Source organism: Andrena cerasifolii, chromosome 12, assembly GCF_050908995.1.
Source record: "Andrena cerasifolii isolate SP2316 chromosome 12, iyAndCera1_principal, whole genome shotgun sequence".
Lineage (NCBI taxonomy): Eukaryota > Metazoa > Arthropoda > Insecta > Hymenoptera > Andrenidae > Andrena > Andrena cerasifolii.
This window is the reverse complement of record NC_135129.1, coordinates 6,049,609-6,065,390: the sequence shown is the minus strand read 5'-3', so window position 1 is coordinate 6,065,390 and position 15,782 is coordinate 6,049,609. Positions and strand designations below refer to the sequence as shown.

Here is a 15,782-nt window from a genome sequence, read left to right as displayed (position 1 = left end):
CACACGATCGTTTATCGGAAGAAAATACTTTATACATAGCGAAGAAGTGTAACTGCGGAGAAAATTCGTCGTCATGCTCGCTGCGGGAAGCTGCTCCTTTCGCGATTGGAAATTGCTCGAAGCTTTCAAGTTTCAGTGAATGGCTTGGTTCCGATCTGAAACTGATTCACTGTGATATTTCCTGCTCGACTGCTTTCAAATTGTATTTTTACACCTTTACAGTGTAATTCGCAATATAATAGGAAATACATTTGTTTATCAAATATATAAGAATTGTTTGAAAAATATTTTAATTCGACCCTTCATCCTCTTCGATCGTTAATCTTTCGCATAATACTGTAGTTATTAAATAGAGAATTTTGGAACAGGAAAGAATACAGTATAGTGGTTTCAAAATCTATAATTCATTTAATTCTAGGAATCACGAATTCTTATAATCCCACAAGGTTTAATGAAATAAGTATTTAACATCAACTCCTGGGGTACAAAATATTAAGACAGAAGTTTCGAAAAGGATATTAGAACGCTGCTATACAGCATCACGAAGTGCAGAGTAAAATTATTAAGGAAACGGAGTCGAAAAGTCTCGGAAGTTTAGAAAAAGGCTGCGTTACGAGGTGATTCGTATTTATGCCTTTATTCCTATCGAATTAACCTTTTTCCTTCCCGAGGACGTGGAATTTTTGCGTCCCCTTATGGGCTACCAAAGAAGACATCTCGGTCGACATGACTGCGCGCTGGGGAATGTATATCGCTTCTCACGTGCAGCGACAATTAGCTTAAACACCACCTGCAAGGACTCTAGGGCCGTTCGCATGAAAAAGATGTATACTGCCCCGACTACGATGGATCGTTCTATCGTAATAAATTACCCCCCATTAAGATTACGTTGGCGCCGAGCGTAATTTGTATTCAGAATCCGTCATAACGCGAGCAACTCGTCATTACGAACGAGCCGCCGCTTGCGAAGTTTCCTGTGACAAACACACGTATTACGGTTCTTAAGATTTTTACGCAACCCGCTTTTTCCTCGTTTTTCTGTATCGTTAGTGTTGCAAAGTCTTCACCGTGCCAGAAATTATACTTTCCCATGGACCAGTTCGCGAACAAGTAACTATGCCATTATCGTCGCGCGATTCTAGATTGTCAGCGATAAATATAACGTTCCGAGGGCTATCATTATATAAAAATATGTTTCGGCTTCAATTTTAGGTAGGTATAGAGGATAAGTGAAGCTTCCAATTTAGAAAGCAAAATTTCTTAAAATTCATGCATCGACGATGGAGTCTCCAAACTTAACTTCGTATACCTATCCAGAGGATTAAGTCAAGATCCATGTAACATTTATTACAGAATGGATCTATTACAAATTATTTCGATTTTAATTTTTTTATCTTACGCAATCTTTCTTAGGTACCACGGGTCTAAATTCTCTCCATACTCTGCTTCAATATCTCCTTTCTATACCAGCACACTTCGCATCCAAATTTGAATCCTCCTTCGCCTATATCTATGCTCACTATTATAATTCCCTTCCACCTGATATTCAAGGGCAAAATTCGTTTCCTGATTTTATCTGTAATGCTCGACGATATATATTTCTACACTATTCCTCAGTCACCTCTATATTCTTTCCTTACCTTCTCTCGTCCCTGAATATCCATCTACGTTTATGCTGTTCTACCTTAATGCGCTATAATAATTTTTCTCTTAATTTTTCCGTTTTTTCTTTTCTTTCCTAGTTTTAGTGTTAATTTTAGTTATTTAGTTGGGCTTCTAACAGTATTATACCGCAGCCTCGCCTTTTACTTCGCTATTCTTTATGCATAACTATTTTTTGTACATTTCCAAGTAATAAAGACGAATAATAAAAAAAATAATGTCCCATGCACTTACGAGAAATAAAATTTGTATAAATTCTAGTGTTTCTTCTCCCCTCAAGAGCTACATACTCTACTTTCAAAAGGATCGCGCAGAACTGTACACAATTAAACTTCTACATTCCAGAACACAATAAGCGTGGTATCAGTATCAGGCCAACAAAGACTGAAGATACGTATCCATGAAAGGAAGAAAAGAGAAATCAGGTTTCCCCCCGAGCGTTCCAAACAATAAATGAAATCATTCGATAAAGCGAAGCTCTGGCAACAGACTCGAATGTAATGCAACACAAATACCCCGAAATTACTTTCGGTCCAAACACGGCTGCGGTCCAGCTGGCATTTACTGCAACGACTCATCGCGGCGTGCCGCATCGAGGCCCTTTCTGTTCTCTCATCAGAGCCTTCTTGTCCAATTAAAATTTACCAATCGACGATAATGTGCGCGAATCGGCCGTGTCGTCGGCGACGTGGCCGAGGAGGCAGGGAAAAATCATCTGGCCGAACATTAATCAGCGTAATTAGACGCTATTTATCCGACAGTTACCCCTGTTTCACCTCCTCCCACCCCGGCGTCCTGAATTCACCAACACAGACCACGATCGATATCGATCGGTCCGCTCATTATTGATAATCTATACTCCATAATAAGCGGCCGATCCAGCTGTGCACGGTGGCAGCTTGAAGGATTATCGTTCGCTGATAATGGCTGGGCTCGGCCTGCCAGAGATTCCGAAATTCAGTGTATCTTATACGCACGTTTAAACAGAAGTTTAGAGACTCGTCCGAAATTCCTGCCCATCGATTAGTTTAAATTTTAGAGACGCTACTGTAAAATAATATTCAGTGCGGAAAGGGCACCAGAAATTCGGAATAAATATCAGGAATATTAGCTAACATTAGTGAAGATACTTCCACGTTGCTGTCAATGAAGATTTATCTGTCATGAGTTAAACTATCGATACTGCAAAGCTGCCTATTGACCGCGTCGTCAGTGTAAAAGCGCTTGCACATCGCGCTGTGATTAACCTGGACCTATTGTGGAGTGGTCGTAGCGGCAGTAATAATGAGAACGAGCGGCTCGAGATTATAAAGCGTTACGTTGGTAAAAAGAGAAGAAAATCGCGGGGAACGAACACACCGCCCAATAGGAACTAAGTAGCAATTCGTGGCCGTTCCTGCCAATTCGGGGAGCCCTGTTTGGCTTCCATTTCCACGGGGCCAAGAAATAAGACATCCGCATCGAGGGGAAAAGGGCACCGTGCAGGGTCGCGTGCGTCGTTAAGGGCCCAACATGGCCGAAACGTATCATCATGCAATTACGCCACGCTAAGAACGTGGCTGGTCGTCGCATATCCATCGCGGGCCGCCATAAACGCGCACGAAACGCCAAGGAACGCGCACATAACGCGCCGATCGGCTACGTACTTCCAGTAATGATCGATACTCAATCCCGGACCGTGACGTCCGCGGACTATGATTCGGACGGATTTCGATAATTCCGCGAAATTACGCGCGCAATGCGGGGATCAATTAGGAAACCTTCGGTCTGGGATCAGCCAAGAAGGTTTAAGAGTGTTGTTGATCGGTTGCAGATTGAGTACTGTGAAACGATTTTTTCGCGGTGCAGCCGCGGTTTTTACGGCTCTGTTGCGATAAAGGGCGAAGAGGAGAGAGATTCTTTTGGTTAAGAGTTTTATTGAAGAGTTTTTCAGAGAATAATGTAAGTGCCATTATTAACCCTTCGTTGACACTCTGGGTGTGAGCCACCCATAAGCTGATTTCGACTGATTTTGAAGCTCTGTACCCTTTTCCAATCGCGGATATTCGTGAAATATCGCCATTTTTCAATTACTGAAATACCCTACCTTCTATGTGCAAAATAAAAACCTTTTTTCCAAAGTCGACTTACAAACTATTTTTTACTCAAAATATTATAACTGAAGAACAACTCTGTAGATTTTTAGCCTCTAATATTGAAGTTAGAGAAAGTTACATTTTTTTTTTCATTTTTTCTCGACGTATGATAATCTAGAATTTTTTACTAAAACTGTGATAAAATTTTAATAAAAAAACTGTTGGAATACATTTAAGAGACTTTGAAATTGGCCCATGATTTGTTTCATAACGATTGGATTCTTTAGATGAGAATGGCAGTCGTTCAAAAATTGATCTGGGTGTGAGCCACCCAGTATGACAATGTTGATGCAAAAAAGAGGTGTGTCAACGAAAGGTTAAAACAAATTTTGTCGGGAAATGTTTTACGCACCAATTGTAATTTTAGTGGGTCACGATGTGTTGCTCTATTAAAACAGTGGAGAAAATCTAATGTTTCTCACTTGTAATCTGTGTAAAATGTGAACACAGGCTGTGACAATCGAATAGTCAGACTTTTTTCGTGTTAAATAATACTAAAATCAATATTCAAATACATTCACCACACCGTACTAAATTTCTCTTCTCAGTCTAATCTCGTTATACACTCTCTCCCATTGCAATTGAAGCTGAAAACCATTCTGCTCGGAACTTGGAAATTAGAACAAAGGAATGAAAGCCTCGGAATACCATTAAACGCGATTTTCCCCGCACACTGAGGACATATTTTCGAAAAAGGTAGCAAACTATGCAAGACGATGAACTTGCATTTTACTAGAGTTTATAAATATAACTACGGAAATAAAATATTTTTTCTTATTAAAATTTGTAATTACTTCTCTCTAATTTTTAGAACGAAAATCCTTACATGTAGTCAAGTTATTTCTCTCAAATTAAATTAAAAAAAAAACTAATACAGTGCAAAAGACGAGGCACAACTATATGAGCGAACGAAATTCATGGTAAATAAGTTAATAAAGGTGAAGAATAGATCAAGGGAGGGAGAGGGTTGTAATAAAAGGCAGCAAAATAAGCGAAAATCCCTTGGTGTTTAGAAAAATTATAGGAAAGAAAAGACAAGAGACAGAAACTCCTACAATTCGTCTGCTTTGACAATGGCAAGTTTTTTTTTTTTAAAGGTCGGTTGAACGACCGCAGAGGAACCAGACGAAGCTCTGGCTGAAGGCGTTTAATAATGGCCGTCGCCCTACAAGCGCATGAACGTCCGAAAGTAACCAGCAATTAAACCGAAATTACACCGTGTACCCGCCCCAATCGTAAGAACACTTTTGCGTATTTATGCGGCATCCCGTATCGGCGTCGTTGATCCGCGCAGCCGGCGATTTTAACGCATCGAAAGTTCGCGTGGCAATGTGCCTTTAAGTGCACGAGATGCGGAATTGATTGACGCAGTCCGTAGAATCGCGTTCAAATGACCGAGAAAGTAGAAAGTCCAGTTCCTCGGATGAAAATCCGTCTGACGACCTGCCCCACCTGACTAAGCTTATTCCTAATCCACTAAAATGATTCCTCGATAAATAAGAATAAAATATTCGAAATATACGCGCAGAAATTAAAAAGCAATATCTGCCAAGAATTTATAGAATTACTAATTTTGTTGTTGGACTGCTTTGGGAGCAGACAGATAAAATCTTCTGGTTTCGATTTTGAGGAAGGCTGGGGATGAGTGGATTTACAGAAACAAGAAATTTCTGTGTAAGGGTTGACTTATTAGTCCCAACGAAATAATGCTGAAATTAATTTCGAAGAAATGGAAACGCGTTATCTGCGTTCATAAAAAGACGTTGAACAGTGGCAATTCGAGGGAATTACACCGATTACCTCACTTTCTGTGAGACACATTACCCGTAATAACAGCGATACATGCATGTCCGTCCGTGTGGGCTGATGGAAAGCATAAAAGGAACATCAATTTTGCTGATATAAAACGAGATCTGCTTGTTTTCGCGAAATTAAAATAAGTGGCACGATTAATTTCAGTTCTCATTCGTCGGTACGTTTTCACACATGACTGTCAACGATTCCTGTCTTCGTTTTAGGAAAATTAGAATTTTGTAAATAAGCAAGCTCTTTCTTAGAATTGTATAAACGAACTTAACTCGGTAATAGAATTCATAAAAAAAATACATTGTATCGTATACTAATTACTCTCGAGACATTAATTTCTTAAACAGTGAAGAGTTCCTTTTCGGAACTTCGTAGCAGAATCGAACCACCAATCTCGTGTTATCGTTTGCACATCCATACATAAAATAAGTATATATTCGTCATCTTTTCATCGGAATGAATGTAACGATCCATTTTAAATTAGCGCAGGTGCTAAGAAGAAGATAAGGGGAATAAATGTGAAGGAAACGATAAGGAACATGAATTCACGATTATTTAGAACGATCTTAACTGTTCAAATGCATCTGGGTGTGCATCTTGGTAATTATACAGCAAATTATTGTTTTACGACCGAAATAATTGAATATGTCCGGAACGCATATATTCTGAACCTATATTCGCTAAAATGCTTTTGTACCAATCAGGAATTCTATTACCCACTTAGTAATAAGACTCTGAATATCGTTATTACAAATGTGCCTAATTACTGGCATTCTCAAATAAATTTCATGAACGTTCTCTTACCATACACCTCATTAAAATCAACTGAAAGCCACGTTTGTTACCAAACACAGCCACAGCTTTCCGATCTAAAGTTCCACGGAGAACAATAGTGACACAGCAATCCTCCAACTAGCCATCGCTCCCAATCACGCGAACAACGGAGTGGGTCATCGTGCGTAATACCGCGTACCACAAATTTTAAACCGCGGTTTAATATAATTTCACGGAAATTTTTCCGCAACTGCAGCTGACACCGCGGGCCAATGAACAGTCGCAAAATGCCAGGGAACGCAGCGAAATGAATGATTCCGTTTCGCACCGAGGAGATACAACTGGGTCGTTCGTTTCGCTTCGGACTTCATCATGCGGGCTCGCTCGCAATAAATCTTGCGAAACTGGCCCAGGAACGTCGCGTCACGCCGTTCCCTGGATGATGCATTCGCGTGCCCTGAAGATGAGCTCGGTGCGCGTCGCTGCCGCCGACAGGGACGGAGCGCCTGCGCGATCGGCAGAAAATTCAGATTTTATATCGCCAACGAAAGTGCGCAGCGCGAGCCAGCCATCGTGGTCTATCTCTTAATGAAAGAACGCGATCGGCTGTCTGTTACTGGCTGTGTAACATGCAATTAAAGCGTAATTAAACGGAGGCCGAATACACGTTGCGCGTGGAATATTTTTCCCTGCCGCGTTTTACGACGCCGCCATGCCTTGACACCTTCATAATGACATTAAACTTAATAGCCCGGCTCCCATTTTCCAACCTCGCGCACATTCTGCGTCCTGTAATAAGTCGGCTGAATCGCGCGGGTAAACTAGACGGTTTTTAATTAAAGAAATTTTAAGCCAGCCCTGCTTGGACACTGCGGCTGATGTTTCGGGAGGCTGGCGAGAATGAAACGTCGAAGCATGGTGAATGGAAGATGAGGGGTTGATACCAGAATTATGAAATGTGAATAGAATTCAGAAGGGTGGGGGATGTTAATCGTTGGAAGAGTATTGTATTTTCTACTTAGGGTGTTCGATGGAAAATGTATTTAATTTTTAGAATATTTTGTAACTGAGTGACTATGTTATTATATAGTGCAAGCAATGTTCGTAATTTTCTGCACTGTGTTACGAATAACAGATTATAGTCAAGTCTCTAGAATACTTCTAATTTTAAACATAAGAAATACCTACACATTTTCTACACAGTGATTTGTCACTTTCCCTATACTAGTAAAGGGTTGAATGCCAATACCACCCTCTACAACGTTATCAACATCAAAAAGATATCCCAACCCTATCTCAAATTTATCCCATAACACCAACATATTTTAAAATCTCATTCTTTCGCTAAACTATTTTCCCATCGAAAGAAGCATACGGACCAAAGTATCTCGACATCTGGACATCAGTGTATGAAAAGGAACAATTTACAAAAAAAATAAAGAAAAAACTGCCCTCAATTTATGTCTGAAATCTCAGAATAAAACACGGTTGGACCAATACAAGTCAACATAATTCCCCGACGAGGTATAAATACAAAGAACGAAAGACTAACGATGGGTGTTTTAAAGTAGTATCACTTCACTTCGTTCCTTATTTATAAATGATCGTTTTCCCGCGAAGTATCCCGTAAAAGTTAGCTTCCGTTTCGGGTCCAGCATCCACGCAACCGGAGGAGCAGCGTTCGGGGTAGCGTTCGAGGAATTAAATGGACGGCGGGCGGATCGATTCGGCGAAAATTCGCGGTCAACTTCCGGCGACATGCCTCGAGCTGGACGGTTGCACGTACTTTAACAGCATTTACGACGGATGTAATTTAGAAGTGAACTCGAGTTTCGTAATCACCGGGTTGGCGAGCACCACCGGAGGACCGGTTGGCTGCAGGACGCAACCCTCCATTTAGAGGGTAGTCTCTTGTTAAGTGAGAGCCAACGACGTCATTAGCGTTAGGAACGACATTCTGGCACCCGTGAGACCGCCACTTTCTGCCCAGAAAAGGGATGCAACACGAATTTCCACGGTGACCGTGCACGAACTTCTTTCTCGTGTCCGCGGCCAGTTCGGGCTAAACTGCCGGCCTCACGACCGTCTGATTTATAATTGTAAATTACGGGGTTCGGCAACAGTTTTATGTGCCAGTTAAGACGTTTGAACGGTATTAAGTAGTCAGCGGTGCCAGCTGTGGCTCCCAGTATTTGTAACAATTTCGGGCATCAGGGGGATCGCATTTTAACTGCTTTGTTCCATAGGCACGTAGGACGGTATAAGTATTACGATACATTTTACGTGACAGTGGTGTAATTTTCGAGTAGTTATGGTGGCTGGAAATGACTCTGAGTCAGTGGTTTCATTTCGTCAACTGTTTCACGAAGGGTCCGAAATCGCTTTGTTGGGTCTCCTAGGTTTGTTTCTTAGAATGTTTCTTTGTCTATATAAGTCTCTATCAAGATATTTAAAAGAGGAAATTTCTTTTTAATGTTTATCTGAATTTTTCTCTGTGAATTACAGATTTCTATGAGCCTGCTGTTATAAAAAAAAGAGAGCACATCGAAACGATTCGACACGCTCAAGTTTACCCTCAGCTTCCAAAACGTGTACCATTAAATTGAGTCACGTCTTCACTCTCACACATTTCTGATTACTATTCATTGCTACATTCACGTGTCTGCGGCTACTACTCCTTTCATTTTCTCGTTTCACAGTCATTTAACAAGGCGGCCGAACGGGACCAATCAGTTTTCGAAGGAGCAGCTCCGCCGGCAGCAAACTGTATCAGCCGGGAGCAAGAAAGCGAGTCGATCCAATTCGAGTTGTGAATAATCCGCGGTAGTGAAAAGTATCGCGACGCTCGGAAGCCAATCGACATCCTTCCGTTCGACATTTACGGGGGAACATTTTAATTACAAACCACGCGGGCGCAACACGTTCGCCTAGCGGCCGATAATTAATTCCCCGCAGCAGCCATCTTACAAGCTCGTATATACAAACGGGCCGCAATATCTCCTATCTCCCGAAACATTAATATAAACTTAATTACCGCGGTGTTTAACGAACTGAAGGATCTTCGTCCATTAGATCATTTCTCCACCTTCCCGTCGGCCTCGATCACCGGGGCCATTCTAGTCTCCTGGAGGGCCACCGGGGGGATATCCCGAGAAAAGAGGGTTAATAAAGTAATTTAACCGGCGCGAGAGAGTGATAAAGTGCACCGTGCAAGGGGGACGGGGAAGGGAGGACGTGGAACGAGTTCCAGCAAGAAGAACAGGGACGAGAGGATGGTGTGAGAGGCGGAGGCGAAGGGGTGCAGGGAGCTAAACATAGAAACAGGAAGAAAAAAAGGCAGAAAAGCGAAAGATAGAGCGAAGGGACGAGGGAGGCGATAGGTGGTGGTACAAGAAGACCGAGAGGATCAAAAAAGAAGGAAACATTAATAGAAATGTGAAGCTTGAAAGACAGAGGGGTGGCGAGCGAAGGAAGATGGAGAAGGCGAATGTGGAAATCGTATGAAAAAGATAAAGGAGAAAATAAGTTAAACATTCGGAGGGGTGGGAGAAGCGATACGAAAGTTCAGAAAACACGAAACAAGAGGAAGAGCAAAGAGAAATTAATAGAAGTCTACAGTGCAGATGTAGGAAGAGAGGAGAGAGACACTCAAAGGGTTGAAAGAGACGGCGAGAAGAGGAAGGAAGGAGAGATGGAGAGAGAGAGAGAGGGGAAGAACGAACAAGATTATTAAGCTGTAAGGCGTTAACTGGCATAAGGCGTCGGTAGGTGGATACGTTGCTTGCGTGCCAGACTGACTGCATTTGCATCTAGACGCCATCAATCCTCCTGACGCCCGGTTACAGTGCCCCTCTCCGAGCCCCTCCAACCCTCCGAGCAACCCCTCGAGGCCTTCCCCTCGCCCTTTTCCCTGCCGAGCCACCGTGCCTCCGGCTGGACGATCTCGAATTAAATATCGAGAGTAATAAGAGAGCTGGTCGAACTGATCGCAACCGGTGTGCATCTGGAAACCATGTAATTCGAGCGGTGGTTTGAAAAAAAAAACCTGCGGCCGCGTCATTTTTTGGTCGAGGGAGAGTCCTTTCGGGGAATTCGATGAATTCTGATGAGCGAACCGAAATTTTCCGGGGGACATTCTTTTACTAAATTTCAGTTGATTTTAAACGCGGGATTAAAGCTGTTTTGCTCCAACGCAATGTTATCCGGTTGCCGGTTCACGTTTCAAGCGGACGACCAAGTTTATTGCCCCGAAAATTCGAGCATTCTGCGGACAGTGTGATTTAAAGCAGTCTGTCCTCGGTGAAAATCTTATCGGCGAATCGGACAACTAATCCAGATGTGAGGCGGACTGGGACACGCGACACCTTGTAAGACGCCGGTAGAAATTCGCGTATTAAACAGGGCTAATTAAAAAAAAGGAACGGGGAACGACATTGCGTACGTGGAAACGAAACTATGCTACGCCGACAGGTGCGGGCCAGTTGTCTCGGGATGGACGTCAGTCGGCTCGGTTTAATTTGCTGTGATGGTTACCTTCGATTAACCGTTAAATACCCATAATTAGAATTACCATTGCCAGAGCGACAGGCTACAAAAGTCTCCGCAACTGTTCTGATACAGATTGATAATGGAACGGGTCTTTCTTCGGACAGTAAAAATTCCAGGAAAGTTTCAAGGGAGGAGTGTAGTTTTAATAAGTTGGAATTCTGCATGCATTTTCTTTGGATTTCTTTAAATCTTTTGAATTATAGCCTTACATTATTTCTGCCCCCAACGCCAATTTTACTTTATACCCCAGGAATTTTTCACTAACTAATTAATCAAATTGGAAAGTCCACCTTCTATTTCTCTCCCCTCGCAGATAAAACACTCCCCAGCACCACCCCCTGCTCACCACAAAAAGAACTCCTGTACAAATAAAAGAACAGCTACCAAGCAACGAAGGGATAAATACTGAAACCACACGTTACTATCTCACACCTGTCCAGTGCCATTACGTCAACAGTTGCAGCAACGATGCACCGAAACCGCAACTGATCCACCGCAAACAAAGCACCGGCAATTTTCCACGATTTTAGAAAGAGGAACTTGCGCCATGTTCCGCCGACCAAAATAAAAATACAGAAAAACCAAAAAGAAAGGGAGGGAAAGAGAAGCAGCGAAGAAAAAGGCTGGAGAAAAGACACGAAAGGAAGAAGGAGAGGAGGAGAAACAAGAAAAACAAGCGCCGCCAGCGGTGCAGCAGCTCGTCGAACGAGGTACGAAGCCACGTAAGGGTCTTCGCATAATATGGGTAGCCCTGGTATCGGCGGCCTGCTGGTCGATAAGGAGGTTTTCAGATACGATCTACAACCAGGCCGGTTAATTATATATTAATACCTTCGCGTGCAATCCTTGGCTGCGTATAGCTGGCATTAAGAAGCCGGGCGCCCCTCCGGGGGTGGCTGTGCAATAGCGTAATGCATGGGAAGAGGTAGCCACTCATCCGAGAGGCTCGCAGGAAAAAAGGCTAGATAAGGGAGCTTCGAAGACGCCTCGCGAAGCTTCCCATTCTTTTTTTTTTCTTTCAATTCGACAGGCCGAAGAAAGGTATTGTTACCTGTGGGATTACGCTTCTGCGGGGAACTGGGTAAAGGGTTCGCGATGGGATCGAGCTCGCCGCGTGCCGACAGTTCAGATCGAGTTAATGGAATTGGTAAATCATGGTATCGCTTCACTGGCATCGGAGCGTGGCTCTCGAAACGAATATTTTATCCGACACGTTATTACTGACGTTGAGAAATTAAGCTCGGCTGCCTCTGCTGGGCGGCAGCGTGCTCCAATGTCCTGCTTGGCAAATTACTGTTGGGTGTATTCGCAGGAAAGCGGAGATTCATCTTGGAACAAGTGTTTCGAAAGAGATTCACTCGGATGTAATGGCAACGATTTATAAATAGATGGAGAAGAAAGTATCCTCTTCTCCATCTTCTTCTCCAAAGTCTCTTCTGCCGCTTTCATGGTCCGATATCAATCAGAAAGCAACTTTATGATACTCCAATATACTTTTATAAATTGTTATAATTTTGGAGCGCGGTTCTCGCATTCAGTTCTTTAAAAATTCTTTAATGAGATAATTCGATAGCTGCGTCGACTTTACGGAAACACCAGTTGCAATTAAGGTCTGCCGTTAAAATAATGAGAATTAGTTGCCTCGTTCCAAGAGGAATCCGAAAGGCATCGGTATTATACACTTCTTCGGTGCTCACTGGGAACAATGTAGGGCACCTGTACAAAGTGATAGCGAGGAGAAGCAAAGGAAACAAGGGAAACGTTCGTTCCTCTAATGAGACACCAGAAACAGTACACTTAACCTTTGATCGAGATCCGATTACGAGCGTTTGATTAGTCCCTTGTGAAAATTAGATTCTTAGATGAACAACGGATCAGAGACCGGAGCTGTTTTGATCGTGCCTTGATCCAACGAAAATTATAGGAACACGCCGAGATGAATTACGGATAGAGGCCTCGCTGATTAACAGGAATATATAAAGTGCTAATTTAAAAATCATAATTAGCATGTTCGATGGGTTTTCCATGCGGGACCGTCCGAGATTCCGCGATACGTCGCCGTGCTAGCGAGATCATTTTAATTACAGGGCTGCGTAATCTAATGGAAATAGAATTAGGTATCGCGTTTCTTTTTCGCCCGTGCTGCTGCGCACGCTGCTGCGGATAATTCTTATACTTATAAGGTGAAAAATTGTTTACCAGGCAACGCGAAGTCACGATCGTTGCACAGGTGAGCTCGTCGAGTGTGGTTCAAGCTGTGCGTTAATTTTCTCGATTGTCCAAGTGTACGAAATTAAGAATGCAACGATTAAACGCGCGATGCGCAATTAACGTATAATTGTTTAAGCCTGTTAACGACCAACCGACGACGTGCATCTGTCGAGAAGCTTTCAAGGATCGGTTTACCTTGGAAATTGAAAAGGATGGAAGTGAGTTGTAGATAATATCAAAACTGGTGGTGAAATTAATTAAAACTGAATTGAAACTTGGAGAATTGGGAATTTAGCTTTCGCTTCTTAGATTGTCATAGTCGTACAATCCAATTTTATTCCTAAATCAGAAAATCGTCGACCACCCTCGCGATCACCAAAAGATCAACCGCCTTCTAAGCAACATCTTTCGATCGCCTTGTCGCGCCGGAAGCTTCCGTCCCGAATGCTCGTAGATCACTCGGCCAAGCTGCCGTTTCCCGTATCGAAGATCGATCTCCAGGCCGACTGGGCAATTTAATTGGCGTGAACCGTTACAGTTCGCCGGCAAAACGGTGTCGAATCGTTGAGGAATATTTTAATTAGCCGACACTGAGTCCACCGAATATTTCAGCAGGCTGGACGCGGGCACGTTCGTTATTGATTTACTGCCACCGGGATCGACGGTGCTCGTCCCTTCTCCTTTCCCCCTCGTTTTTTCGCCAAGCTGCGCGTCACGATCTCGCTGGTTCCTCAATTTTTGTAAATTATGGCCCACCGACGCTATACCGGGCAACGGGACGTAATTACGCCGGTATCGATAAGCGTGCGTGTGCCATCCGCCCCGTCGAATAAATCGCCGGTGTAATTGAAACGGCGCGTCGCAATTTCTAAGAGTATGGAAATTACGCGGCCGAATTGTTGCGTAATAATTGCGCGGCCGATTACCGGGGGCCGTAATCGATACACGGCCGCGGCTCGTTCCTATCGATGTCGCGTAAATTGAGGAAGTGCGCTCGCTCCATTGTTTTGCTCCCTGAAAACCCCAGCCCCGCGGTTTCTCGTTCGGCCGAACGTGGCTGAAAAATTATATGCCGTCCGTCGAGGGCAGTTTCGATTAAAGATCGATCCTGCGCTGGCTTCCTTAGATCGATACCCTTAATGCTGCTCGACTTCCTGCTTCTTGCCTGGAATTATTGGGAGACGAGTGCGGGCACCGAAAATTAAATGAACGCGAGCGATTAATCTAGAACGATAACACCCGAATTTATGCAGAGAACCTCAGTTTCTCGTCTAAATCTCCATCATCGCTAATTATGCGTAAATGGGCCGCAACATTAGGCTGCCTACATTGGAAACGGCAAATTAAATAAAGCAACCTTCGCATAATGCAGCAATCATAATTACACAGATTTCAGACTGATTAGCGAGGTTACGGCTGTCGACGATCTCTCGCCGGGCTACTGAATATTAAGCCACGCTCCCACGTGTCCAACACGCGCTGCGGTATGCACTTAAAACTCTTACAGAGGACCTGTTTCCAAATTTCACGCAAACTGAAGAGATATTTTAAATTCTTTCTGTGTCGCGTGTTGCACTTGTGGAGATGCGGCTTAGCACCTGTTTTACAGATTATTTGTAATTCAGGATTTGATATATGAATAAACATAATTCTTAAGGGGTCATTTCGGTTAGACGGGTTGAGAAAACCGATTTTGTTTTTAGAGATCTTTCGAAGGTACATATCCTCAAGAATCTACTGTTAAATTTTCAGTGAAATATTCCGATTATTTTAGTATCTACAGAGACATTTTGTAGGGAGTGCAAAGGTTCGGCCTGTATAGATGAAAACTTTGAACGCATTTTTCTCGAAACGTCATTTGTCCACATCGCGAAGATAAAATCGCAAAATCTGTCGAACCGATTGCTTTGTAAATTTTACTGCTTATTCTGCACACCTGTGACTCTTGCAGGACCTACAACCAAGTATTTTCATTCAGCCTAACCTACTTTTAAAATTGAAAATAGCAAGAGAAAAAAACCGAGAATACATTCTTCTTGCATATTTGCCCGCCATTTCGCTAATTTTGAAGATAAATTTCTAATTATAGTCCGAGCGATAGCGACAGATATACTGATCAAGAATCTGTTTGGATTTTTGGGTTCAGATAAGTCTAACAGCTGAAATCGCCTGCACGAGCGAGGCATGAATTTTTGAACATGTCATGAAGACCACTTTCAAAAGGATTTGAAAAGCAATAATTTTATTACTTTTATATTTTTTAATTACAGTAGAAATGTAATTCAATAAATAGAAAAAAGTTTTATACCATTACTATAATTATTTTCGTCGCAATAAATCCCTGAAAATCGCTGAATTTTAAGCGCGCTAACCGGAATGACCCCCCTAAACTAAGCCATGATAGAAGCTTCGATTTGAATCTACGCACGTTTTAAAATTAACATATTACTATCTAAGCAATTTGTTAATTTTAAAACGTGTGTAGATCCAAATCGTATCTACATACTTATTCCACGTGAGCTCCATCCCTCAAGCTTCTCGTCGTTGATAAAAACTTATCGATTCACACAAAAGTGTCTGAAAGTTATCTGTCCTACCAGAAGAAAATACCACTACTTTTATTAATCTAAAAAGCAATTTCAATAT

The 15,782-nt window shown here is 42.6% G+C and overlaps 1 protein-coding gene across 1 annotated transcript in view; it reads right to left on the bottom strand.

Annotated features, from left to right (window-relative positions):
- LOC143375245 (uncharacterized) overlaps window positions 1-15,782 on the bottom strand; it is a 47,213-nt gene that overhangs the window by 12,326 nt on the left and 19,105 nt on the right. The window lies entirely within an intron of this gene.